Source organism: Solanum pennellii, chromosome 12, assembly GCF_001406875.1.
Source record: "Solanum pennellii chromosome 12, SPENNV200".
Lineage (NCBI taxonomy): Eukaryota > Viridiplantae > Streptophyta > Magnoliopsida > Solanales > Solanaceae > Solanum > Solanum pennellii.
In genome coordinates, this window is record NC_028648.1 from 50,046,101 (window position 1) to 50,055,572 (window position 9,472).

At 32.0% G+C, this 9,472-nt stretch overlaps 1 long non-coding RNA gene across 1 annotated transcript; it reads left to right on the forward strand.

The window, feature by feature from the left end:
* The first annotated feature begins 2,427 nt into the window (after window positions 1-2,427).
* LOC114075053 lies at window positions 2,428-9,037 on the forward strand. The gene is made up of 2 exons (XR_003575381.1): window positions 2,428-2,825; window positions 7,618-9,037. It is a non-coding gene; the product is annotated as an uncharacterized LOC114075053 (long non-coding RNA).
* Window positions 9,038-9,472: the final 435 nt, after the last annotated feature.

Genomic DNA, 9,472 nt, shown 5'->3' on the forward strand with positions numbered 1-9,472 from the left:
GATTCTGTTATTGGTTTGGGGGGGGGGGGTAATTAAAGGAAAGGGTTAGATGGAGAAGCGAGTGGTTTATTTCATACTACTCTTGACATAGTCTGGATGCATGATTCGATGATGTTTCCTCAAGTGAAGATTAAGAATCTCCAACATCTTCTACTTGACATATCTGTCTTTCGTTAATTTTCCACATGTTTTAGCCTTTGGGGTATGAGGGTTCTCCTATTTAGAGTGGGTGCACGCACGACCAGGTGGGTTGGGTCGTGACATAACCAAACATGCGAAAATAAGTAAAAGATCTACTTATTTTTCAAGAAAATATTTTCTAGGAAAACATAAATTTATTTCATATTGAAAAGTTATAGAATTTTTTTTACTTTTATGATACAATAAAGTTATCTGAAGGCGTTTTCAACATATTTCATCTAAAAAAAAGACAAATATTTTCTCCATGTTGAATTCTTAAGTAAAGTACTATTTACGTATGAAAATATGGGTAAATTAGTTTGTTACCTAATTCGTTTTTACCCATGTCAAATATGGGGCGGTTGAATTATTATCCATTTTATGTTGACCATTTTCAATCTGCAAAAATTTAACACAACCCGCGCATTTGCCACCAATAGGCGTGAATGAGTTGAGGTTAAACCCAAATTATATTATCTTGAGTTTAACCCATAAAATTATGGACGAGTTATCTATCGAGTAACTTACAAAAATGACTCTATTTGTAGGGTTACTAAAGTTTAATATCTATAGCCTATAAGTTTGTTATTTAATATAATAAAAAAAGGCTACAATTTATATCTTTTTCTAGTTGTATTATTGTATATGTTTTTTTTATCTTTATTTATACACCGATACAATTTAATAAGAATGAACTAAATAAGAAAAATGTATTAATTGTACGAATTCAAATTGTTATCTCTATTTATAAAATTTTAAGTACTAATATATCAAGAGTACAAGTATTTGTAAAAACTTAATGTATAAATATATTAAACAAGGTAAAGTATAGCAATGTAATATATGAACATGACAAATTGAAAAATTAATACATTGTTGTTAAATAAGAAAATGAATACTCCAATATAATATATGAAGACATTATTGTTGAACAAAAGATAAATACATTGGACAACCCCAAAAACAAGAAAAATGAAAAATAAAAAATGTGTAAGTATTCGGCTGTATAAGAAGCTGAAAAGACTCACAAACATCAATTTCTTTTTTATCAAGTTTTTTTTGTAATACTTGAGATTTGGTGTTAACTCACGTATTTGTTCATAAAGTATAGTATTGATATATCTGCTTGTTTGCCTAATCACCCTTTCAAATTGGATAGACTACTTATGTATCCAAATATACTTGTATTCACAAATCATCATTTCAACTTGTGTTAGTATTACAATACAAGTATCTATATATATAATTATTCTACTATATACTAAATTGACAATTACACAAACTTCAACCTCTTTTTGCTCATGCTCTTCAGGTACTTTTTAAAAACTATAGTCATTGTAATGGAGGAATAAACAATTGTCCAATTGAAATCCTATAAAAAAATAGATGAAAATATAGATATATACAAAAATAATCTTTATAAAAACGAGGTAAAATATCAATTAAAAGATATATGATGAATTTAAATTACAAAACTTGATGGTAGAATCATCAGAAGGATCTTAAATTGGAAGAAATTCGGGAAAAGATACAAAAAAAATTGTGATATTGAAATATTGAGGAAAGAGAAAATATTAATGAAGATAAACATGGAGAACCAATCACATAAAACTTGTCTAGACATAATCAATTAGTTGTATAATAATATTTTCCTATTTAATATTAATAACTTTTCTGATTATTTTTATATAATTAACATTGTTATTCATTTAGTAGTTGTTGACACCAAATTTTGACCGATCTTAACCATTTTTAGGAATATTAATCGATTAAATACGTATTTTAAAATTTATTTAAAGTTTAGAATTTCGTCGATTTTTCTTGAAAATTATATATATTAGTATGTTTACTTTATAAAATTATTGTAAATATTATTAAAATATTTAATGAATTTCGAATATTTTAAATTTAAGTGATTTTCAATTATATAAAAAAATTCTAATATATGTACTATTTTAATTAAATAGTAATTCCTAATTTTCCTCAAAACTATTCTGTTATAATTTCTTTCAATTCTAATTCATTTTCAATTATAGTCACCCTTTCATTGTAATTCTAGCCAATTTTTATTACAAGTTTAGCCATTCCAATCCTCATTCAAATTGGATTTCAATATATCTCATCTTATAATCTCATCCGTCAATTTAATTCATTAAATCCTGATCGTCTATATCTTTCAAATCGACGTTCAAGATCTAATCTCCCAAATTTTACTATTTTACACCTAAAGAACTCCTAACCCTTTGGTCTTTTTCCCTCTTTCTCCTCCTCATCGCTGCTCCTCCTACCAGAGCCAGGAGGTGCCGCACTCTCCTTTCACATGTTCCCCCGGCGCCCCTCTATTCCTCTTCTCCTCCGCTTTTTCCTTTTTGTTCCAGCAGAAAGCAGCGAATGATGAAGCTGCCAACAAAAGACAGAAGCCTTTGACATTAAACAATAGGAGCAGCAGCAGACGATGCCAGCAGGCTCCACCGGTGTCAATCAGCAGCGCCCAACGGCAGCAATAACTTCGAGAAGCAGCAGCAGCGACAATGGATAGCAGCTGCCACGCCTCTGTTTGCCTCCGTCTTCTCAAGCCAGCAGCAGCCGACAAGACCATCAGCAACTCTGACAATTTGAAGATTCGGTGACGTTCGAACTTTCAGGTTTGTTCGAAACGGATCTCGACAGATCCAGTGAGGTGTTTTCTGTTTATTATCCATCTATCCCCTAACACTTTTTGCTGAATTAGATTATGATTTTCTGATATCCTCTATAATTGTTTACTCAAAAATAATTAAATAATTGGTTGTCAATTTAGTTTTTTTAGCATGATTTGTTGGATCCCTTGATTGCTAAGTTGACTCAGATATTGCCTAAACTCTCGATGTTGTGTTGTATGATTGATATTATTTACTGTTAGTAGTCGATCCTAACTGAAATTGATAATGTACTTGTTTCAACATGAGATTGTTTGGAGGATCACTGATTTATTGTATAAGTTTTTTCTCCAAATTTGCCCGTTAATATCTAAATGTGATAGTTGCATATTCCTCTCCTAATTGATAATTTGTTAACATTAGCTTGATTAATTGTATCATAGACTATTTGATAATGGATTCACTTGATTAGAGTTTAGACTTGGTAATTAAATGTATTTGATTCCGTGATTTGGTTAGTATATTATTATATATTGTTATCCTCGATTGACCTCCATTAGAGGTTTTTGCATGGTAAAATATGGTGTTATTATACAGAAGGTATATGTGCTTCATTACTTGTATAAAATTTTAATGTTTTTACTAAAATACATTGGTCTTCTTAATTATATCGAATTAGTGTTTACTGTTTTTGTTAAGATAAATAATTTTGCTGTTTTTTCGTTTGAGTGGGTAACGAAATAAAATCTCAAGATTGCTCTTAATTTATTGTATTTCTTATTTCGTGCTCCTATCTAATTTCAAACGGCTAATGCTTGTAGTTATGATAAATTATGATTTGATTGAATCAGTGCGATTATGGTAAACGTTTGTTTTTTCCTTCTAGAGACAATTCTTTGTCCATATGTGCAGATTTTTAGTCATTTATTTTTGGCAAAGGACCTCTATTGATTGCTTTATATTATTTGTTTAAGAAAATTGCCAAGCTATGCTCTTCTTAATTTATTTTCTCCCTTAATTATGTTCCCTCTTTGCTATATAAACTTGACCCATCGTTCATTCTTTTTCTCATCCATGCTCACTCTTACACTCTTAATGCTTACTCACTCACTCTCTATAGGCTTTTATCATAAGAACACTATTACACACTGCTCACGGATCCAACATTTGCACATGCTAGCAAATCTATTCTTGAAGCACAGTTCATCTACATTGTTGACATTAATTTTATCTAACTAGGTTTGTTTTCCGCATTAATCTCGTTCTTTAATTTGAATTATTTATCATGTATGTTTGTTGTGTGTTCAAAAATGAACAAAAGAAAGCATCTGGGTTAACTTCTTACCCCTTTTGCTCTATTTGTGATTTCATGCTACTCCTGATTGTCAGAATACTTGTATGTCTTGTATGTCTGCTTTTTACTCATATATGTGAAACAATTAACATTTTTTCAAGTGAGTTTGATAATTAGTATTATTATATCATTGTCTTATGCATTGTATACGCTGATATTTTCTTCTCCTTTAGCAAGTTTGAACATTTTGTCCAAGTTGAAGAGTCGCCCGATTAGGAGATTTGAATGAAGTTATTGTTATTATTATTATTATTATTATTATTAAGTTTTTCAGGTATAGGGTTAGTTCCTATTAGTTCTGTAATAATACTTTAATAACTCTTCAACTCTCTCGCATTTGAAATAATTTGGGGGATAAGCTATAAGCGAAGGGGATATATATATGCTAATTATTTTCTTTGCTTATTATGCTTTTTTTTACTATGTGATTGATACAAATATTCCATCTATTACTAATGTCATTAGAATAGACAATACATTGGAATCACCCAAATGATCTATTTAAAATCAATTATTTGTTTGTCTTGTTTAATTAGTTTGAATCACTGGAAGTTTGATAACCTTAGTAAAGTTAGTAACCTATATCTAGCTTTTATATGTTAATGATTTTTTTCAGCATGCTAATGAAGTTAACAAGAGAAAGCGAACCTTTTAAAAGTATCGATGTCATGATTGTTAATATAAACCTTACTAATTTCCACATGTTCACCTAGAAATCATGTTTATAGGTATAATGAATTAACAAGGTTTCTACATTCATAATGTTGTTTAACAACTTCAAGTTCGATAATGAGTTTTAAAATAATTTGATCTTTTACATGTTAAAGTCCAATCTAATAATTTTAGTAGGTTAATTGGTTAGATGTTAATAACTCTTTGTATGTCAATCATTTTTCAGCATGTCTTATCACATAGAAATCATGCCCAAGGACTAAAAAATATTCTATATATCGTTTGGAGTTAGAAAATCATGTTAATCACCTAATATCCAAGTTCTCTAATAATTTTCAGCATGTTTTAAAACTAGATAATGTGTCAATATTTTCAACTCTATGCAAAAGAACAATTTTCTGCATACATTATTATTTTGTGTTTCTTCCTACAAAAATTGTCATACTAATTTGCCTATAAAAATCTGCAAATAAATATAAAAAGAAATAATAGCTAATATTTTTCTGCATCATAATTAACCTCTTTGCATCTAAAATCTGCTATTAATTAATTTTTTTCATTGTAATTAATTTCTGCCAAAATATATATATTTTTTTACATTAATAACCAATATGTAAATCCATCAATATTCTAAAAATAATTTTCTGCATTAATAATAAATTTGTCACTTAATTTTTTTTTGGTGTTACTAATAAATTTATTGGTGTCCTTAAATAATTTTCTGCCCCAAATAAAGTAAGCCTTTTGTTATAAAATATTATTTTCTGTCTTATTAATCAATTCGACTATTTTTTTTAAAAAATATATGTGCATGTGCAATCACATCCTTTCCTATACTTAGAAATCAAACAAAAGTTATTATTTCATTAATCATTGTTCACCCTAAAATTTGTTCAATACTAAAATTTGCATCCATGTTATCATATTTGCCTCGTCATAGTTAAATTGTTGTTATAATTTTGTCTGTTTGTATGTTCACACATTTAACATGAAACCTTTCACAATTATGTGTTGTTTGCAAGCATGTCTAATTGCTTTTTAGAGGCCAAATTGAGACTTGTATTGCTAAAATGACCGTCTTGTTTGACTTGTTTGTTTGACTTGGTGTCTAGGAGGGCCTTATATCTATTTTGTCTAAACCCACCTTTGAAGAGTCCAATGCCTATTAGACATTAAACTGGGACGACTAGGTACCTTTTAGGTACGAAAATGCATGTGTTGGTTGGGTAGGGGTAGTTGGCCCTACGGAGATGATGACATCGACTCAGGCTTGAAAGACAAACCTTGCTTTTGTCTGTTCCTATGCGACAGTCTATCGGAAAATAAAAGAAAGTCGAGTGCTGATTCAAAAAGTCTCTTAGAGTCTCCCTTTCATTTACCCCTTTATTTGTTTGTTTAATTATATTTATTTGAGGTAGATTAAAAATAAAAATAAATTTGTTTCTTATTTATTTATCTCCTTTCTATCCTATCGCTTATCTTTTTCAAATGCTTAGTATATGTACATCATTTAGTCTCGCATGCCTAATTTTTTATTAAAATAAGAATGTTATCTTAATTTTTTAATATTATATTATCACTTAGTCTTGTATGTCATCTAATTAATAAAGTAACTTTAATTGTTCAATAATTCTGATCACTTAGGTTTCACATGTTTAATTAATAATAAATTAATCTTTATTTTTTAATATTGTGTTGTCACTTAGCGATCATGCTAATTAATTAACTAACAAATGAGTGACCTTATTTGCTACTTGTAGCCCCCACATAAATTACTTAAGATACGCCAGGACCCACATTTGTGGACCTTGAGGGATGCCTAATAATTTCCCCTCGAGGTAATTCGAACCCTTACCCATTTATCTGGTTCGTTGACCTTAGCTAAACTAGTTAGGTTAGATAGGTGCCCTAACACGCCTTAATTTATTAGGTGGAGACTCTTCAAACTCAAAATCCCAAAAGAGTTGTTAGGTCGTGCATAAAACCCGTTCTGATAAAAAATGGAGCGGGACAGAATGGCGATTCTGCTGGGGATATTAGGTTCTTACCATTATGTGTTTCGTGCTTATTTATGTGGGGTTTACTTTATTTGGTCATCTCATTATTTGTTAGGTGTTTACCATGTTTAGTTTATTTTGTTGTCTTATTTATCGTTCTTTTTCCATGTTCCACCCATTCCCTCTCCCAAATTTGTTTATTATCATGTTTCACCTTTTCTCTCTTCCTTTATTTTTTTACTTACCTTTATTTATTTATGTTTATTTATTTATTTCTTGTTTTATAAACTGCCTATATGTTACCGCTTTCCAATCTAAATGCTAAGTGTCTACCGCTTTGATAACTGACATTTCGTTCATATTTCCCCCAATTGGAACCCTTTTCCTTTTTTTTGTTCTCGTGATGTTGTGTCTTTGCACCTCTCACAACTACTCCAATTCTACTCAAATACCCATTATAGAGAGTCGGCATATGCGTGGACGTAACGAATAGTTTTACTATCACAAAACCACGAGACTCTCGCATAGAATCCCTTTCAAGTCTGTGTCAATCTAACTCTTAAAAGTCCTAGTTAGGTCATATATGCTGCATCAACCATTGGTGGTTTGACCCTTGGTGTCAATCCACATAATTAGTAGTCACCCTATCGTCTAAAGGGCCCCAATACCCTATAGACAAAATTGCATACTTATGTGTCAACGTGATCATAATAACTAAATCAAGCCAACGTTGTCAAAATGGAGTTTAGAAGTCGTTTGTTACTTTTTTTTGCAGAGTCATGGCTTACCATCATTTCCCCAACACGCAAATGGTGGTCAAAGTTAATCCCACTTTGAAGATTTGGTGGGAAGATATTCAGAAAAATCGAGAGTTAGAAGCAAATGAACTACTAGGCGGCCTTACTGGTTTGATCTCCGTAGAGTGAGCTCGTCATTTAATGAAGGCATTGTTGAAATTCTGGAACACAGAGAGGTTAGTCTTCAAATTCAAGAACTTTGATCTATCCCAAAAAATTGAAGAGGTTGGAGGATTCCTGGGTCTCGCATACAAAAAGCGGGAAATGATTGTTCCACACAAGCCAAGTCTAAGATCTTTTCTAAAGCAAATGGGCATGCATCATAATCCAAGTGTACTTTGTCTGAAAGAGGGTTGGATTTCTTTAGAGTTCTTATACTCACGCTTTAGGGATGAGGAAGGTCATCAAAACTTTCATAGAGAATTTGCTTGCCATTCTTCAAAATGAGAAAGATACCGTCTTAACGGATTCGCCGTAGCCCTATTAGGCTCTTCGGTTTTCCCTACAAAAGGGGAAAGATCCACACTAGCTTGTGTTACGTATTTTGTATGTTGGCTCGAGGTTGAAAAACCTTAGTCTCCATGATACTTGCGGAAATTCTAAGAGCCTTGACTGCCTGCACCAAGGGCAAAAGATACTTCGAGGGGTGTAACTTTCTGGTGCAACCTTGGACCGTCGAACATTTCTACCAAAGAGCTAATAAAATAGAATTGTTAGAGGGACTATGGGGAACAAAATTATCAACCATCACTTAAGGATGAAATATTTTATCCCCCCTATGGGAATGGAGGACTGGTTCACATACCTTAAGGAGCGTTCAGCCATTGAAATCCAATGGAGGTATTATTGGTTGAAGGCACGACATGCCATCATAAGAGGAAATGAACTTTACTTTATTGAGATTATGGGTTTGAACGGTGTGCAATTATATGCACCACTTCGAGTCCTTCGATAATTCGGACAGATCTAAATGATACCTCTGCGATCCCACATGAGCCACTATGGATATGATTTTGGGCCAGAAATACCTCAAGTGAACACTATACTGCGAAGATGTGAGAATGTGGTAACCATCGATGTTCAAGAACATGGACCCTTCTGCACACCTGAATATTACGTATGACTTTTAGAAGATGCAGAGCATAAAGATTTGAGCGAAGGAGGTCTTCTTGGTTTTGGCGATGAAAAGGAGAGAAGATGGGCTCGCAACCTTCTCAACACCGATTATGATATCACCCCAGAAATGAGGAAGCAAATTGTGTCTAACAATGGAGAGCAAAATAATTGACGTTCTTTTTCCTTTATTCCCCATACGTTATCCCTAGCCCTTTAGTTAACTCTAGATTGATGTAATAAATTAAATTTATTTCAAAATAATAAATGAAAGACGTTTTATTATTTAACTCTAAACTCCAATTGGCAAATAAGGCTTGAATTAGTTATTGTACATCACTTATGTGTCGCTTAGGCCTACCTCAACGACGTTCCCTTCATTTAGGGCATTTATCTCAAAAAAACGTGTTGTTATTATGATATTATCCTAACCCTCTAACATATTTTTTTGTTGATTCTATTGTCTTCCCATTTCCCAAGGTTGATCTGTCCTTCATCTTGGCACATACACGATCAAAAGGGACCCCTTCTCCTTTTTCTCAAAGAGTAATATCCAAATATAAAGGTAAAATGGTTGACGACAATAGCACCAATGAAAGGGTAGAAGCTTCTGAGGGGGGAAAACTTCCATGTGATCTTGTCCTAAGACTTGAACGCAGGATTCTAGAATTGGAAGAAGAGGTAGCCCACATGCGTGATTTGGCCAAGTTGTCTATCTCT